Source organism: Triturus cristatus, chromosome 2_2, assembly GCF_964204655.1.
Source record: "Triturus cristatus chromosome 2_2, aTriCri1.1, whole genome shotgun sequence".
NCBI lineage: Eukaryota > Metazoa > Chordata > Amphibia > Caudata > Salamandridae > Triturus > Triturus cristatus.
The window spans coordinates 849,303,825-849,323,916 of NC_140582.1; the positions used below are offsets into that span (position 1 = coordinate 849,303,825).

The window sequence follows — 20,092 nt, forward strand, 5'->3', positions numbered from 1 at the left end:
CTATTTCAAATAATCTTTCCGGGGGGCTACGCGAGTATCAGCAGTTTCAACTGTCACATAAATGTCAGTTGCTGTCGCCTCCAGAAATGGACGCAATGCTTCCCGCACTACTGTAACCTCCGCCGCGCTGTCTAGCAGCGTTAGTGCCCATGTCAGGTTCCGAAGCTGTGTCCTGACCATCTGAGGCATATCTCGCTGAGATAGCAGCAACTTTCTTTTTCTGAAACGGTGGACGTGGTCTGGCAGCGTCTTCCTGCTTGCCTTTACCGTCAGTCTGGCGGGGCTGGTCTCGACCTTGAGTGCCCCGTCCTCTTCCACGCTCTCCACCACCAGAGTGCGAAGTCGATGTTTCCTGTGAAGAACGAGGAGAGCGTTGTTCAGAAACCTGAAATCTATCAGGTGACTTAATACGAGTACGATCGCGCAAATCATAAGTGCGTTCACTATACGACTGAACTGGTGAGGCAGGACGGGAAACCTGTTTCTGTTGCTGCTTCTCTTGATTTTTGGCTCGCCAACTCTGTTTAGGAAAGTTGGGCTTTTCGTCTTTTGTAGACGAACTCACCTTAGTTTGTTGCACTACAGCGGGAATTTTGATGGTGGGTTTCACACCTAAGGCACTACGTCCAACCATCCTATAGGCTTTCGCAATAATTTTTGCGAACTCCCTAGGCTTATCGGCATCAGCCACAAGCTCCAGCATATTACCAACTTGGAACTGCATGGCATCTCCTTTGAGGTTGGCCATTACCATGGAACAAATCACATCGAAACAAACTATCGACAAGCCGTAATCCCAACTCAATAGCTGCCTCCGCACCATGACTTTCTTGAACTTTCTTGATGACGGAGGGAAGTACAGCCATAGACGGAGTGTCGTAGCACTTCGAATATGTCGCAGCAAAGACCTTGCCCCAATTGTCACAATCAACAAGTTCAGGGTCTAGGTCTTTCGGCAAAGTAATGGTGAGTATCCTGTGTTTATCCACAGGTGTAGTGTTTGGAAACACGGCTTCCAATTGATCAAATTTTTCCGCAAGCCAGTAAGGAAATTCATCCTTACTGAGGGGGCGCTTGCCGACTACCGCGTTAACCATAACAGGGCTAATCACTACCGCGTGATGGTGATTCGCCCCGTGTCCAGCAACCGCAGGTGGGAGCACCTGAACTGTGCGTGACACATACTGCACTAAAGCCCTATGGACCGTAATCAGGGCTGTGTGTAGTGTTCGTAAATCACCCACTCCCACCGTCAGGTAGCGTGGGTGTGGATTATATCCGGCCAGTACCGGCCATGTAGCCCCTGCAATTGACAACGGGCCCATTCTCGCCGATACGACCTCATGGGGGAGGGCGCCATTAAACCAAATTGTATGCTGCCAGGCAGAAATAGGAATTTCCAGAGTCCGATATGGGGCATAAGCCGCAGGTACAGCCGAGGCTGTATATTCGTGGAACAAATTATCGTCTGTATCCACCTCCGCAAAGGTCACCCACGAGTAAAACAACTCATATGGGTAGGTGGTATCAGCACTGACCACAAAGACTACGGCCATCCCATCATCAGGTACCCCATACGCCCTCAAATGAGCGCGCAGAGGAACCCTACTATGAGCAGGAATATTAACCGCCATAAGGACACCTTAAAGAATAACAACGATATTTACAGTAGCACTTGGGCTCAAAAATTATAACCTTTTTAATTTTCACGCCTGATAGAACCTTTAGTCTAAACTTAGGTAGGTTAAACCGTCACTCAAGTTTTCCGGAAACGAGAGTGAGGGTAGTTGTGGACTAAAACTAGTACTACTAAAGCGTCTCAGATCTTAAGACCAAACGTTGGGCGCCATGTTGCAGGGATTCTGCTTTTGCACAGAACTATGCGCAGGAGACCAGGACCTCAGAGAATTGTGGTGTACCAGAAAACTCCCCTCAGAACCCAGAACCCCTTATCCGACTAGCTTAGTATCCCATTCGTTAACCTAGATCTAGCTAGGTGGTCCCAATGTATAGACAAACCAGAACAAGCGACTTAGATATTTCTCAGGAGTGGTGGGAATCCGAAATACCTGTTCGTACTTATTTGTTAGTCCACAACATAATAATAGAGACACAGTAAAGTTTAAAGAGTTTATTTTATAAACCTCGCATCCTAAGATTCAGGACTTTGGCTAACACTAGCAGACTAACAGTACAGATCAAAACCATAAGCATTATTACAATACCATATAAAATGAAAGGAGCAATCATACTATTAATGACAGTGGTATACGGCCACACTCCTTTCACTATAATCTAATACATTATTATTATTAGGCTATTAGAAGGTCTCTTAGGCTAACAGGGGGGACCCCATACCGTATAGATCAGCTTAGTAGAATCACATCAAAGGATCAGCTCTCACAGCATGCATCAGCTCTTCTGTTCGAATGAATGTAAAACCAAACTGTTCTGCAATATTAAAGACGCTTGTCCTTCAGATATTGGCAGCTGTATGCATGATATGTCTAACAAGTGGTACGATCAATCTAAACACAACACTCTGTACCTTCTAGTGACCCAGACGCGTTCTTTGCATGATGTACAGACCAAGGGCACATTTCTCGGCTAAGAATGTGAAACAACAGTTTGTTATCCTGTAAGGCAAAGTCGAGTCAGCATTTCTAAAATGAATAACACATAACAACAGTGTCGTGTGCAGCGCAGCAGAAACGACAAGCTTGCTTGCTAACAATGATCTCGTGTATGCTAACTTAGTGTTGTAAATAGGGCGTGGCTTAATCCATCTCACAACTCTTTGCAAGGTTTGAAATCGAAAAGCACCTTTGTGGCCCCTGTGAGCCACAAAGTTCTAGATACTTTTGAGTCCTTGGTGAAACATGACTTAAAAACCATTTTCAGGCACAATAAGATCAAACAATCTAATCTAACATCCAAAGATAAATCTCTTTTAAAAGATCTAGCAAGTGACCCCAATATCATTTTTCTCAATGCTGACAAAGGGGGTGCACTTGTTGTGATGGATACTGATCATTACAATCGTAAATTGGAGGAGCATGTATCTGATACTGGGACCTATTCCATTCTTGATCATAATCCCACATTGGATATTCAAACAGTCTTGCAGAACATTATCTACAAAGCAGTCTCATATGGTACCATTGGAGAAACCGAGCATAAATTCCTTATCACAAAATTTCCCAAAAATCCAACATTACGTATGTTACCAAAAGTTCACAAAAATTTAAATTGATCCACCAATGAGACCGATAGTCTCTACCCGGGGTTCACTTCATGAACCCATCGGGAAGTACCTTGATAAACATTTCCAACCACTGGTTCAAGCCATGTCTACATATGTCAGAGATACAACTGATTTTTTGAACATTTTATTGAATTTCACCACCCCATGGGAGGATGATATGCTTTTTTGTACAATAGATGTCACGTCTTTGTACACTTTAATTCCACACAACCTTGGTATGGAAGCCGTTGAATTCTTTTTACTGCAGTCTAAGATACCACTGGATCTACAAGTTTTTTTCTAGAACTGTTACATTTCACGTTGTATCACAGTTATTTTTGTCACAATAATGGTTTCTTTTTGCAGCTTAACGGTACTTCTATGGGTAATTGTGCAGCTCTCGGCTATGCCAATTTGTTTATGCACAAATTTGAGTTGGATTACATTGTCAAAAACGATCCATGGAAATCTCACTTACTCCTTTTTTTACGGTACATTGATGATATTTTTTTAATTTGGCGTGGTCCTAAAATTTTGTTAACACAAGCCATTGATCAACTCAACCACATCAATAAAAGATTGATGTTCACATTTAACATTGTAGAATCTCACATTAATTTTTTGGACGTGCTCATCTACATTAAAGATAATCATATACAAACCAATCTGTACCGAAAGGACACTGATCGAAACAACCTTTTACATTTTTCCAGTTTTCATCAGCCTTCCCTCAAAAATCATTTACCATTTTCTCAAATTCTCAGGATCAAACGTATTATCTCAGAATCCACTCAATTAACACAACAAATCTCAAGCATGGAACGTCGTTTTTTAGACAGATGTTATCCACCTGAAGTTCTTGCCAGGGCAATTGATAAAACCTCCATGAAACACAGGATACAGTTATTGGATCAATCTCAGATGAACATCAAATCAACTTCCAGATCCGTCATTGTCACTAAATTTTCTACAGAAAGTTTCAGTCTCAAAAAAGCAATTCTTAAGCATTGGCCCATGTTACAAGTTGAACCTGATTTCAACAAAATCTTTTCAGAGAGACCACTGTTTGCCTATGAAAGGAGCAAAAATTTGATGGAATTACTGAAACCACCTATGGAAACACAGTTATCTTCACTATACAAGGGCACGATGCCTTGTCACAATTGCGGAAACTGCAACAGCATCATTAAAGGGAACAGTGTTCAACATCCCACACATGGTTATAACATCAAACTTTTTGTCTGCCACGTGCGACTCGAAAAATCTAGTATATATGTTGAAATGCCCATGTGGCTTAGCATATATTGGCAAAACAGAAAGGAAGATAAAAACACGTTTGAATGAACACAAAAGCAACATCAGGAACAACAGGAACAACAACTTGAAATCTACAGTAGCTGTACATTTCAACGAACACAACCACAACATCAATCAACTACATTTTCTTGTTTGTGAAATTGTCCCGTTCAAAGAAGGCAGGGATAACCGAAAATTTTTAATTCAACGTGAAACATCTTGGATTTACAAAATGAACTCCTTGGTACCTAACGGACTCAATGATCGAATTGAACTCAGTTGTTTTATGTGAACCTGTATTGTGCCACACACTATGTCTTATATCAAGTTTCATCAGTCTTGTTATTACTCGTTTCTGTTATGTTTCTTGTCAACACTTCTCTTTCAAGTTATTCATTCTTTTGTTTACTTTTTATCTTCTTTTTACTCGCTACTATTCTCTTCACATTCAAGTCATTTAAAAAAAAATTCCTTTTCTCTTTCATAATTTTTTTCAATTTATTCTCTTTTCTCTTGTTTCTTTTTTGAAACTTTATTGTGTATACGTTCATACTTTCCTTTTTTAACATGGTTTAACAATTTTATTTTCATTTGCTTATTTTCTTGTATTTTACCGCTAACTATTCTATCACTAATATACCTATAGTCTGCCTTTAGCTTCGTTTACACTTTGTTATAATTTATCATGACCAACGTATAACGTTATGAACAGTGCTCCACTTGTTTATGTATTCCCATTCTAAGATGGCCGCAATTTGGGCGTCAGACTAATTGTCAGTTTTCTCTACTGTGTTGGAACAACTGTCAGCACTTGTTACATCATTAGTGCGGGCATTGTGCATGTTCGTTTGTGATTCATAACAAAGGTAAACCCAAATTTAGCGGCATCACTTTTTCAGCAATCTTTGTATCTCTGTCATTTCACGGTGGTTTGGTTGTTTTTACACTCAATCTACGGGCTATGTACTCGTTCACGTTAATTTCATTTCGTACCTTTCGGAATCACGGTGTTTTTTAATTGTTTGGTAAACAGACCTTCTATTTCTTACTTCCTTAGCAATTACAACAATTACGGTGATTTTCACTATCGCGGTAGGCATGTTTTAGATGAGAGTCACGTTTTGGATTAATGGCTATCGTTTATTTAACCTAATTTTCGACAGTTTCACTAGCGTGGATTTTCATTTTTTCTCTTGGTTTCTTGCTTATTTTTCACGACATTGTTGATACATATGTATTTTTCATAAGCTTGCATTAGCCAGAGGGTAGTGACACTTTCTCCTATCTTTATATTCTTAGGATTCCTCCTGATGAAGGGTTACCCACCCGAACTGCATTGGGGATTTTTCCTTTTGTTCCTTTTTGAAGTTATTGGAATGGCTTAAGTAACTTCATTGTTTAAATATTCATGATGACAATGGATATGTTGGTTTGATTAAACTTTCAAGATCAACTTCAGTGAAATCTTTTTTGGATTCTCAGCGATTTTCTCGCACCACTATTGCTGTGCTGTGAGGGACACCACTCATAATCGAGTTGTGCAACTACTGTCTATTTTTTCGCCTTCGTTTAGAGGACGACTCCTCTTTAGCACGCTCAGGAATTTTTTCAAAAAGCTTATCTTGTTTATAATAGGTGTGCGTGGTAATTCATATCATTCATATCACTAGTATCAATATTTGACACAATTCCTTTAAGTATCTAGAGGCACACATGTATCCCCTTCCAGATTTGGCCTAGGCCCTTAATTTCCGGGGTCTAGACTTGCAGCTTGACTGTGATTTTGGGTGTTGGGCTACACTCCCTCTGCACCCAATGGGGCAGACGGCCTTTTTAAAAATGATGTGCTTACCGCGATACCTCTACGTACTAACTAATGACCCAATCCCATCCCCCGCAAATGGATTCACTCTTTGACCGCAAAGATTACCAACATTGTGTGTGCTGGGGGCCGGCATAGGGGGGCGTTTCAGTGACCTTACGACGGCAGCCTGAGTCTATCGGATATCTACCCCTTCTATCTGGCAGCACACCTGGTGCCAGTTAACGATTGGTTCACTGGGGTAGGATGACCTGACATAGCACCTAGAAATACACTCACTGGGGATAGATGGCATGCTTGACCTTTTATATGGAGCGTGTTTGCTGAGTACTTTGCCTTCTTGTACACGCGGTCTCTTACCTGTTAGAGGGTGGCCCTTTGCCTTACTGGTTGGAACCCCACCTAACCAGGATGACCCCCCTATGGCGAGGAACGTGGCTTGGTCAGCTATCGACCCTGGAGGGGTTCGTGCCATGGGATCTCCATCTTTGGAGACAGTTATAATGAGGGGAACATCATGTCATTCCAGGAGTTGAAGGTCGAATACTCCTTGACTAACTCCCAATTCTTTTGGTATCTCCAACTGCGCCACGCCTTGCTGGTCCACGACTTACCAGAGAGTCATTTTCCTGAGAATAGTCTGTTAGAGGCGAAGATTTGCATGGGGAAGCTATGTAAAGGAGCTACATCAGCGATTTATAAGACGTTGGTGATCCACACCCCGGATGGTCTTGAGAAGGCCCGGCAGAGGTGGGCGTCCTGGTAGAGGACCTGGATGAGGATGATTGGAAGGAGGCAACGAGAGACCTGGCGATCTCGACGAGGCTCCGTATGATACAGTTCAATTACTTGCATGCAACGTATCTCATTCCTAAGCGCTTACACCATTCAATTCCCGACGTGCAAGTGGCATGTGTGCGATGTGTGCTCCGAGCCTTGAACTTCTATCATGTAGCCTGGGATTGTCCGGCACTGATACCATTCTGGGGGTGGTGGATTGCATACTTTTGGCTATTTCAGGCCTCCCATTGGAATTAACACAGCGTATTGCCCTGCTTGGGCTGCTGGATGAGGTGGGGAGCCCCAGAGCTGAGTGTGACTTTTTAGGGATGGCTTGCTTGGTTGCTGAGCGGGATGTGGCCCAAGCATGGAAACAACGGGGCCGCCGACTGTTAGGGGGTGGTGTGCAGGAGTGGATTGGTGCACCCACCAAGAGAAGCCAATTTTTTAGGCTCATGGCTGCCCTGCGAAACATGAGCATATATGGGGGTATATGGTGCAGCTACTACAGGTTGTCGATTTGATATAGTAATGTGGCACATTTCTGATGTTTGGGCTTGTCGCTATGTCATACACATATTATGTGAACGTTTTGCAATGTGTGGTGCTGTGCTTTGCTGTAAAACTCTCAATAAAGTTGGTTATAAAAAAATAAAAAATCGTAATCATCACCTATCAACAAATTAGAAAACGGTTTCCAACTTGTGAAAACAAATTGAAGAAAAACATTAATTGAAAAAAACAGACACGACACAAAAGGACTTTTCCTAATTTGGTATATTCAGAGTCATATATCAAGAGAAAAACAGAATGGAGTAGCATAGGGAAGCTCTGAGCTGCACTCAGAATCTACTAGAAGACCCCACTGAGGCTGAAGCCAGAGCTGTCTGCATGGAACCGGATGGGGCCTACTCCGACCCCGCAGGGTCTGAAAGGGCACTAGAGGGGTCGGCCTGCTCAAATACTTAATGCATGGCCTCGTAAAATTATTTTACTTGAGCGGGGGTCGCTCCGGCTCCCTGGCACAGGGGAGGTGCAGAGTCGAACCTGGCTCCGGCTCCACAGAACTGTGTCTGGAGCATTGATGCTCCTCACTCATCTCATCAATCTTCAAAGAACGAGGTGAGGTGAGGTCAAAGTCCGCTTATACTTTCTTCTTTTTGTGCCTCTTCCCTAAGTGTCCTAAGCACCTCGAGTGCGACCTAGAGGACTTGGAGATCCTGGAGCAGTCCTGTGACCTTCTCCTCCTCGATCGTGACTGGGACATCAGAAGAGTTGCGCTTGATGGCATCGACTGCTGGGCTGCAAGGAGCTTCATGGCTCCCTCACTCATGGCCTTCGGCACCATGGCCCAGCAGTCTGAGCATGACTTCAAGTTGTGGTTACGCTTGAGACACCATAGGCACACAAGATGCAGGCCGGTGACCGACCCTTCTAGAGGTCATCCCTCAAAACACAGCAAAAAATTATTTGACAAAAGGTCAAAAAAGTCAGTCAAAAGAGACAGAGGGGTAGCTATTGTCCAGATTCAAACTAACTAGAGCAGAAAGAAAAGTACTGCTCATGCAAAAGTTACCGGATCCAGTCTGACGCCTTGGAAATTCAAAGGTAAGGATTCTGCAGCTAGAAGTCTCTATCAGATACAGCCCTCACTAGATATGGCCCGCCGTGGTCCAAATAAATGCAGGCAAGAGGCTTGTTGGAAATTAAGAGAAATGTCTGTGGTGGACTATGGTGGAAACCTTTATTTGCTGACACATGTCACATTTAATGCATCAAGCCTTTTTCCGTTCGCAAACGGGCTGATTCGCAAATGGAAAAAGGCCTTTTTTATTGATGCAGTTGGATATTACATGATACAATAGACAGAAACAAATATTGACAGCATTTATACTTCTGCTACATCTTTAGAAAACTAGACCTAAAAAGAAAGAGTAAATCAAAACAGAATGTCAGTATATATATACGTTCCACAGTACAGTATACATCACTCTCTTGGTCTTGCAGCGATCCATTCAGAGATAGGAGACCACATCATTTTACCAAAATCCTGAGTTTTCTTCCCTTTCTGAGCATAGAGAGATATCTCAATAGTATATATGCCCAATAATCTGGATAGCCATATCTGAAAAGAGGGGGCATTTGTATCCTTCCAACCTGAGGTAATTAATATCCGAAGCACCGCTACAGATATGAAGACCAGGGCTTCCTCAGCTTTCCCGAGATTTAATCTATTATCTATGCCAAGTAGCATCAAAGAGGAGGACAATTCTATCCTCTGGCCTAATAGCTCCACCCAGAATTTAGCTATCTCTCCCTGAATAGCTCATAACGAACCACAATTATAAAACATATGCAGCAGATCTGCTTGAGCCATGTTACATCTGGGGCATCTATCATCATCTCTAACCCCCCATGAAAAGAGCTTTGCGGGGGTATAATACAGATCGAAGAAGGTCTTATAATGCTGAGCCCTCAAGTTCGTAGAGCGAAATACTTTTTTATTCAGATAAAGAGCCATGTCCAAATCAACATCGGGGTTCCCTAATTTCCGTGCAAGTGTATTCTCCATTTTCCCGATATCACTTTTAATTTCACCCAACAAAAAGGTATAGATTATTTTAATTCTCAAGCCCCCTTTTGCCAGCATATCAATCAAAGGGACTTCTGACACAATAGGCAGTCTGAGTCTTAGAGCCTTGAATACACTAACCAATTGAACATAAAAGAGCCAATGACTTGAAGGGATACCAGCTCTACTCTGGAGGGCATCAAAACCCTTTATCCCATCTTCACCCACCAGGTCTCCTAGTGTCATAATTCCGTGCTCCTGCCAAATCCGAAAATTCCTATCTAAACCCCTCCCCCAAAATATACTAGAATTACTGAGATGCAGATACGCATGAATTTTGGGGATTTTAAAGAGCCTAGATATAGCTCTCCAAACTCCCCAAACACCTCACAAGATCTTAAAACGAGGTCTTTTATAATATCTACGATCAACTTCACACATCAAGAGACCTTGTGCTTTTCTTCCAACTAATAACTCGTAAATAGATGGTGGCATCTGTAGATCTCTATCCTCTAGGTTAAGAGACTGTTTGGACTGAAAAAGGAGGGACATTTCAGCTAACAAACAGGACCAATGATAAAGTCTTAAATTCGGTAAGGTAAGCCCACCCCTATCCCTCGGGAGTGACAATAAATTTGTGGAGCGTCTGATTTTCCCGTACTGCCAAATAAACCTTATAAAAATTGATTCTAGCCGTTTGATAATTTTTTCCTCAACTAACAGAGGTATAGCACGGAAAAGATATAAAAATTTTGGGAACATTGTCATTTTGAGGACATTCACCCTCCCAATCAATGATAAATGTATAACATCAATTCTTTTCAGATCGGTTTCAATCAATTTTCCAAGTGGGATAAAATTCTCCTCTGCAATCCTATCAACTGATGCATTAATTCTAACACCCAAATAAATTGCAGAGTCCATATATCTGGAGTCAGATTTGACAACATTTGCCGTACATATAATTTGTGTTTTCGATTCGTTTAACAAATAACCAGATTTATGACCAAATAATTTGGCCAAATGGGCCAAAACACCAAGTGCCTGTTGAGGGTTAGTAGTGATCACTGCCAGGTCATCTGCATACGCCATAATCTTATTTTCATAACCATTACATATCACAGGTCTTATCATAGGGTTGGCTAAAATCTCCCGAATCAAAGGGTCGATATAAAGAGCGAAGAGGATAGGGGAACAGGGACAGCCTTGACGCGTACCTCTGCTTATGAGGATTTTTTCCAAACACTCACCCATAACCACAATCCGTGCGACTGGATCGACATACATTGCTCTCAATGCTTTAATACAGTTCTTGCCAAAGCCCCTGCCAATTAAAATCTGCCAAAGAAAGTTCGACCCAACACGATCAAAGGCTTTCTCTGCATCGAGCAGGATCATGGCCATCTCTCCCCCCACTGCAGACTGGACATCAAATAGAGCTATTGCCCTCCTAATGTGGTCCGTAGTACCACGCCCAGGTACAAATCCATGCTGCCATGGGGAGACGAGGTCGCCTATGATCTTGCCCAGCCTCTTAGCCCAGATTTTAGAATATAGCTTTGTATCTGTATTGATTAACGAAATTGGGCGATAAGAGCCCGGCTTCTCGCTAGGTTTCCCCTTCTTATGAAATACCGCTATATTGGTTTCCTTCCATGATTCCGGAACCACTCCTGTGCCAATTATCCCATTGAAAAGATCAATGAGAAGCGGGGTGATCTCTGCCTCAAAACATTTATAGACCTTCAAGGGAATTCCGTCAGGGCCTGCTGCCTTGCCAAGGGCTGACTCATGCAAGGCAGCTGCTATTTCACTCCCACAGATATCCCTCTCTAACTCTTCCTTTGCCGCGTCCCCTAAACGGGGGCCATCATCAACAACCTCTTCACTCTGAGATTCATTTGGTTTTGCCTCTAGATAAAGATTTTGATAAAAATTCTTAAAAACCTGGAGGATGTCCTTGGGATCTGAATATTCTATCCCATTTTCTTCAATCTTAGAGATGATGTTTTTTGCCTTCCCCTGACGAATTTGTAAAGCTAAAATTCTACCTGCCTGTTCGCTCGTTTCATACCGTTTAGCCCTAGATGATTGGTATTCAGACATTGCTCTCAGTGTAACTAGCTTCTGTAGTTCAGCTCTAGCTACCAGTAATAACCTATAACTCTCGTTACTAACCCGACCTTGAGCAATATCACAGGTATGTTGTTCCTCTGCAGCAAACAATTTCCTGACACTGTTTTCAACCTTACTCCTATCCTCATTTCTAAGCCTTGCTGCACAACTTATCGTTTCGCCTCTAAAAGCTGCCTTGAATGCTTCCCAGACCCCATTTCGTGATGTACTATATCTATTGGCATCAAAAAAGTCAACCACCCATTTCCTAATATGACCAACGAAACGATTATCCGATAATAGCCTCCTTTCGAACGTCCATCTTGTCCGAATCTTTCCTACCTCTACCATTTGTACTGTTAATACCAGCGGATTATGATCCGACAAGAATTTCGGAAGTTTAATAATGCCTACCCTATTAATTTCTGAGGAGGATATAAAAAAATAATCCAATTTTGAATATTTTTGAAAGGGGTTTGAGAAATATGTAAAACCAGATTTTAGAGGTTCCTTGGCACCCCACACGTCTACCAACCCATGTGAGCTAATGAGGGCTTTTACAGCCCTAAAGACTCTCGGTTTCCGTCCACAATAAACTATGTTACTAGCCCAATCAGCCGAGATATTCAAATCCCCACAAAATATTATAGGGGTTAGCCAGTTTACCAGCTCCATTTCTAAAAAATCGAAGATCTCAGGATCATCACAATTTGAACCATAAACAACACAGAGTGTGAAGCCTTTTCCCATCTCCACCAAAAGCCCTCTCCCGCTACCATCAGTTTTGATCCGCCTACCACCGCCCATAGACGTCCTGGCTAGGACAGCGACCCCTCTAATTGTTGATGATTGAGTTGTACATGCTAACAACTCAAAGCCATTTAAATGCATAAGACTTCTTCGAGCCCAGGGAAGATGGGTTTCTTGCAAGCATAAAACGTCAAAATTATTATGCTTCACATACTGTGCCAATTTATTACGCTTCCTCAATCATTCAGCCCACCTATATTAACTGAACAAATTTTAATGCCTGCCATCCCTAAAATGTACATACATATCAAAAACCATCTGCACATTTAGCAAGTTAACTAATACTTTAATCATCATGATCTGCCTACAAAAATATCCAACTTCTTCTACGAACACCATACTGCATCTTATTTTTCTGTTTTTTGTTGACCCACCACCATTTCCCACGCCACCCACCCTCCCCCCGCGCCACCCCCCTTCCTGGGAAGCGCTCAGACCTAGTCTGTGCTTAGGATGGAATGCAGAGATTACAGTGACGACTACCTATTGAAGCCAAAAAATAATCCTATATAATATCAAGGCCCGACCAATATTCTGACCAATATAGTATCTGTGGCCTGTTCCCCATCTCCTAATTCTAGCCGAGACCAACACTAGAAAACAAACTGGGATAAATATACCCCCCACCAACTACTTAACAGATAATTCTATTTAGCCAAGGGAGTCCAGGTACTCTTATGCCTTAATTTCTGAGGCAAAAAATACCGTCTTCCCTGCATTGATTATTTTCAACTGAGCGGGATTTATCAAAAAGGCTTGAATCTTCTTGTCCTGAAATAGTTTTATCATCCCTCTCAATCTCCACCTACGCTCCATTGTCAGAGCGGACAAAGAAAGAGACCCCTTCGCTGCTTCTTTTAGAATCTGGTCTCGCTTTTTCTGCGATAGATTGTCTCAAGATATAATTGCCAAAGAAGATCAGCACAGCCCTGGGCTTATCTCCTTCCTTGGGTTTTCTGCGGATATTATAGGGGGTACGATGGACCCGTTGTATCTCGGTAGACCAGTTCCAGTTAGAGAGCTCTGGAAATGCTTGCTCGAAAAGTTTGATCATGTACACTTTGATATCAGAGCCCTCGATTCCTTCAGGGATTCCCAACACCCTCAGATTATTCCGGCGCAGCCTGTTCTCCATCTCCTCCATTTTCCACTGCATATCCACCACCTGTGCAGAATGGGAATTCACCTGAATAATCGCCACTGCTACCTCTGTCTCCGTTGACACAATTCTCTCCTCCAGATTAGATACTCGATCCCCTATATTTGTACAGGTTTTAGATAATTTCCTGACCACACCCTGGATCTTCCTCATAGCAGCCTGGGCTTTGCGATTATCCTGACGTGTCTCCTCTCGGTGTGAAATTATCTCTTTATGGATAGCTTCTAACATTGATATATTAGCAGTATCCATATTAGGGGAACCCTGCAAAGCCAGAGCAGAGGAATGATCCCAGCTGAGTTCACATTGAGGATTAACCTGGACCTGAGCCTGAACCGGTTTCCTCCCGGTTAGACCCGCCGGAGGTCTAGATGTAATTATCAGAGGATCTAATTCTGAATCATTTTCTGAGTCCAAAAAGGAGCTGCACTCCTCGTCCTCAGACCATTCTGCCCCCTCAGAAACTGAAAAAAAACATTCACTGGAGTCCTTGTCCTTTTCCTTTACCTTTTCCTTTTCATTGGAATGGCCCCCAGAGCCAGCGTCCAAGCCCAGTCCAAGATCCAAGCCCACATCGGGACCAGCCCCCGTATTGGGATAGTCTGACTGCCCCAATTCCTGTGGACATAGCTCATTATTGAACTTATCTGAGCCCTGCGGAAAAGGGGTTCCTTTATCTATCACCACTTCCTGGGGTACCAGATCCTTAATCGGCTCACTCCCAATAGTCACACCGTCTAGGTTTTTTGCTTCGGTCGAGCTTAGTGCAGTAGATAGTGTCTGCTCACTGAGGGAGAATCCACCCTTAACGTTATCAGTCTCTGTGATATCTACCACCTCTGAAGATACACTGCCCCTCCTTGATTTTCCTGTTTCTTTCACTTTTTGACCCTCTTGCTCCTTACCCGTTTTTGGGAAAATGTCGGCTATTGAGGCTGTTGAAGAAGTAGTCTGTCTGGTTCTCCCAAGATTTTGCTGGCTTTTTTTTGTTGAGCCAGGCGGGCAGGCTTTTCCACTCCACTCGTCATTTCCTGATGCCATACTATCGACGCCTTCTCGCAAAGTTTTTTTCCTTTGGGTGGCCGTATTCCCCGTGGGCGCCGTTTTAGGAGCCATTATTCCTCCTCTTCCCTTTCTCCTGGGAAACAGATTCCCTAAAGCCGGTACACCACAGCAAACACCCTCCGGCCTGAAGCGAAACTCCGCTTCACTCCGCCTAGTTTGCCAGCCCGAGCGCGAGCTCCGCCCTCCTGTGCGCCCGGCACTGCAATCAGACGTGAGAGCCGCGAACGCCCGGGTGATCCACCTCGCGGAGCCACAAAGAATCAGGCAAGTCGCTGCTAACGCCCTCGGCATCCCAAAATACACGTATGGTCGGGCTAGTCAGATCCCGGGAAACGGATCAGGACATTCTGCTTGAATCGGCCGTGACCTTCCGAGCCGTCACTGCTCCTCCGCAACGGCTAGGGTTTAGCCACCATCTTGCCTTTTCCAATGCATGTAGGTTGTGTCATTCGCAATTTAGGAAATTGCAATTTTTTGCGATTACCTAAATTGCGAATGCATTCAGGTTCCCTAATGCCGATGCATGTAGCCTTTCCTAAATGCGAACTGTGCATTTAGGAAATGCTAATTACCATCAACTTCAAATTAATGGTAATATGTGCATGCTTTGAAAAATGCATAAAAATGCATTTTTCAAAGTGCCATGTAGCGCGCACATGCCCTAGGGCATGTGTGTGCTTTACATGGGCACACTTACCTTTTTTTTATGGGGTGCTTCAGGGGGGCCTTAGGTCTCTGGGAACCCTTGGATTTGCATTCACTATTTGTGATTATCAGTTGGTAATCACAATTAGTGAACGCAATGCCATTCATTGCTTTAGGCCCATAGGAATGAATAGAGTCACATTAGCTAATAGCTATTCGCAATTTCCGAATCACTATTAGTGTGGGGAACTCAAGATCCATATTGGTTAGTTCCAGAATTAGAGCTTTCAGTTCAGCCAGCTGTGAAGTGCATTCCCCTAGTGATTTTGCATATGTTTTTTAGAGGCTGGAATTCTTCATCCCCAATTTTACCCTTTACCACTGCGTAAGCGTCCGAGTATTGGTGTTTTTTTCCGACTGAAGGCTGGGCAGAACCATCAGTATAAACTATAAAGATGTAGTGATCAAGAGGCATTTTTGACAGGGCAGATGATATTCTGGTTCATATTGTAGGCAATACTTGTGTTTGTAGTGTAGAGTCAAATATATAGTCTACATCAGTTGTTGTATCGATCTTTGATATAAGGATTTCCTCTTAGGAACACTAGCCTTTCTGACAGCCTCTAAGGCTGGGTTGGGAGTCACAACAATTATGCGTTTTCCCTGAACATCGATCTCTCTCGCAGCACAGCGGTCTGAAAAGCAGTCAGTGTTTTTACTGTGGGTACAAAACACATTTCAGCATTGGAGTACAGATGCGATTTATATGCTATTGGTACAGTGTCAACCTCGTTGAAAGTGACATATGTGTATCCTGTGGTCCATGCAATTACACAGATTACCAAGTTTGCTGTGTGTACACGTGTGTGTAAGTGTTTTGCAGCTAGCATTTCAGGTTGCACTGCACACAAAATCTGTCTGTGTGCTCTTGTGTCCAATGTCTGCTTGAGAAGTCTGGATGGATCAGTTCATAAAACAGCTTTAACCATTGTGCATAATCTGGTATGTATGTTCTACCAAAATGTATAGACCCTAAAAGCAATTTTAGCCTTTTCATTGTGGTTGGTGGTTGTAAAAGCACGCACTTCTCTAAGAAGTGTGGTGCTAAGCTTTTGCCTTCATTTGACAACTTGTATTCCAAGAACGGGACGCTGAGATAGGCATTTCTTTATTTTTAAAAATTAAATTTTTATCCAACCATAGCAAATCTTAGACTGTAAGGTATAGATCATCCACATAGTACAATGCTTCATTGTCCAATCTTTTTAACAGTTCTGTTACAAGGGCTAAGAATAAACATGGGCTGTTCTTGTATCATTGTGCCAAACAGCAGAATTATGTTTGTGACCCTAGGGCGGTAATGGGTCAAATACCTTATTTCAGGTGCTATGTTTTGGCAGAAAAAGCCATTTGATATGTCTAATGTGGTTTTATATTTTTTGCGCACTAAGTTATTCTTTAGTGCTGCGCTGTGCGCATTTTGTACTGCAAATGTGCAAGTGTGACTGTTTAATTGGCTATAATCTAAGACAAATCTGTATGAGTGATCTGGGTCCACTACCGGAAACAAGGGATTGTCATTGGAGAGTTACAAGGCTCGATGACGCCTTTATATTCAGGGGGTGTTAATATTTCTCTAGCTGCTTTTTTAGCCTCGTGTTTAATGAGGGAACTGAGATTGCACTTGCGGGACGGACCTGATAGGTACTGTATGATTTATTTATAAAATCTGTTTATTGGCATTTCTTATACCAGGATACACAGAACACTCCGGAACCTGAGCGTCTCACATATGCAATAGAATGATTGATATGTATCTAGCCAGGTGTATATTAGCTAATAGGAACGGGGCATCTCCTAATCTCGTGACAGCATTGAGGGCCTCCCAACTGTAACCGCAGCCACAGAGTCCCCATCGATATACTGCCACTGGGAGGCCTCCCCAACTTAAAACATTAGTATGCCTCCCACTCACCTCCAGCATGTTTCCCATAAACAGTTAGCAAACTATGTAACAGTAAGGCAGAAAAGCAAATGCCCAGATGAAACAGCAACAGCAGAGTCCGGCCTATGAATTATCAACCCCTCATTCCTTCCCCTGTTCCGACCCCCCCCCCCCACCCCGATGACCCTTGTGCATGTAGTTTGATCGTCATGATCACCTTCGCAATACGCCCCTCCCGAACAACTAGTCTCCCCAGCACAACACTTCATGCCTCACCTCCAGATTGGCCCGTACCTGGTCCCTCTCGGGGGACATCCCCATCGTGTTCGCGGTGAGCCACTGCGATATCCCCGTCTAGTCGCACCAGGGCCTGCACCATTGCCTCCCATTGACTCGCTATTGGCATCTTCCTAAGGCCTAGTGTTTCTTCCCGTAGGAGGGCCGTGCCCTCCGCCTTTGCCCACACTAATAGGGAGCCTCGCCACGCCCGCATATGGGGCAGATCAGCCGCCTTCCAGCGCTTGGTAAGTAGCTGCTTTGCCACCACCAGCCCCAGGTCAATGAACCGGGAGGCGACTTTTGTGGAGGGGGTCCTGTGAAAGAGGTGCAGCAAGTAGACCGGCCATTCAAACCGTAGCCGACGAGCCGTACATGCGCGGAGCGCCCCATGCACCATCCGCCAGTACGGGTCCAGTGCGGGACAGCTCCACAGCATGTGGACCAGTCCGGCATCCAGCTCCCCGCAGCGGGGACAGCCCGCATCTGTACGATGAAAATACTTGTTGACGGATTCAGGCGTAAGATACGCTCTGTGCAGAATAAAGAGTTGTATCTGGCGGAAACGCATATTCCGGGGGATCTTCGTCGGGCCCTGCAGCACTCTATCCCACTCCTTGTCGGCCATGGGCCGGGTCAAATCCGTCTCCCACTTACGACGCAGCGGCACCAAACTAATGGGCGCATGCGTACGCAAGGAGGCAGCGAACCACCGAATCATGTGTCTCCCGCGCCCCATGACGTGGAAGTATTGCATCGTGAGATGCTGCTCCGGCTCCTCTCTGAGATCACCCCAACGGCTAGTCAACGTTGCCACCAGTGACCGGTGACGGAGAAAGTGGCCGGGCGGCAACCCCGCCTCCTCTGCCAACGCGGCGAATGGGAGGAGGGCACCATCTCGGTACAAATCCCCCAGCGTGTGGATATCTGCCGCACGCCAGTCTGCAAGTTTAGCCGAACTCAGTACCCTCCGCCCGCTAGGGGAACCCTCTATCGGGATAGCTGGGGCATACGGTGTTCGGGTCCGGGTGAGATAGAGAGAACGGCGATAGCACTTGTAGGCCACCAACACAAGGAGGGGCACCGGCCTCGACACCTTCGCGGCCGGGTAAAACAATTTGATGACGTCAGCCAGGGGGAAGGGGGGTGCCGTAGTCGCCGTGTCTTCTCGTCCCCTGACTGCCAACCACCGAGCTACCCACCGCAACTGCGCCGCTAGATAATAATGTGCAAAGCACTGCAATGCAAGGCCCCCCTGGTTGGTGGGGAGGTACAGCTTGGGTAGCGCTACTCTATGGCGCGCATTACCCCATATGTAGTCCCGCAGCGATCGCTCCAGGGTGGCAAAGAAGGATGCCAGTATATATATATGGGCATGTTAGCGAAATAGTACAGTAGCCGGGGTAGAACCACCATTTGATTAAGACGATTCGCCCCGTGACCGTGAGAGGAAGCGTGCCCCAAAGCCGCATCTGTGCCCTGACCGCCATCACCGCCTTGCCCAAATTGCCCTCCACAAGATCCGCCGGTTGCCGATAGATCTGGATACCCAGATAACGAAAGGTGTCCGGTTGCCATTGCACCGGTACGCCCCCAAGATGGTAGTGTGGGTCTTGGGTATCAGCCCGGAACGCATAAAGGCAGGACTTGGCAGCATTCACGCGGAGACCAGAGAGAGCAGCGAAGTCAGACAAGGTGCGCTCCAATTCTATAGGGATGTGCGCCACATCCCTAACAAAGACCAGAAGGTCGTCCGCATAAAGCGATACCTGGTGCGACGCATCGCCCAAAGGGATGCCCTCCGTCAACACCCTGCGGAGCGTGGCAGCCAGAGGCTCTATAGCGAGCGCGAACAGGAGGGGCGAAAGTGGGCACGCCTGCCTGGTACCACGGCCAATTGGGATGGCTTCGGAGATATATGGCCCGGTTCTCACCCTTACCACAGGGTTCTTGTAAAGAGGGCCACCATCTGAAGGAACCCGAGGCCTAACCCAAAGTGCAACAACGCCGCCACCAGGTATCCCCACTCCAGGCAGTCAAAGGCCTTCTCAAGATCTAAGACCAGACAGCCCGCCCTAGGCCAGCGCTGCACCCCATCAGTGGCCACGTGGAAAAATCTCCGCAAGTTAAGAGAGGTGCTGCGTTTTGGTACAAAATCGTTTTGGTCTCCGTGTACCAACTCCGATACCGTTGGAGCCAGTCGTTCCGGCAAAGCCTTAGCCAGGATTGTATAGTCCACATTAAGTAGGGCAAGGGGGTGGTATGACCCCAGGTTGGTAGGGTCTCGCCCAGGCTTGAGTAGGGAGACCAAGTAAGCTTCTCGCATGTAAGCGGGCAGAGTGCCTTCTTCAAGAGCCGCAAGA

At 44.8% G+C, this 20,092-nt stretch overlaps 1 protein-coding gene across 3 annotated transcripts in view; it reads right to left on the reverse strand.

Annotated features, from left to right (window-relative positions):
* The window catches only part of NSUN7 (NOP2/Sun RNA methyltransferase family member 7), a 1,257,082-nt gene that overhangs the window by 358,420 nt on the left and 878,570 nt on the right, over window positions 1-20,092 (reverse strand). The gene's annotated exons all lie outside the window — the stretch shown is intronic.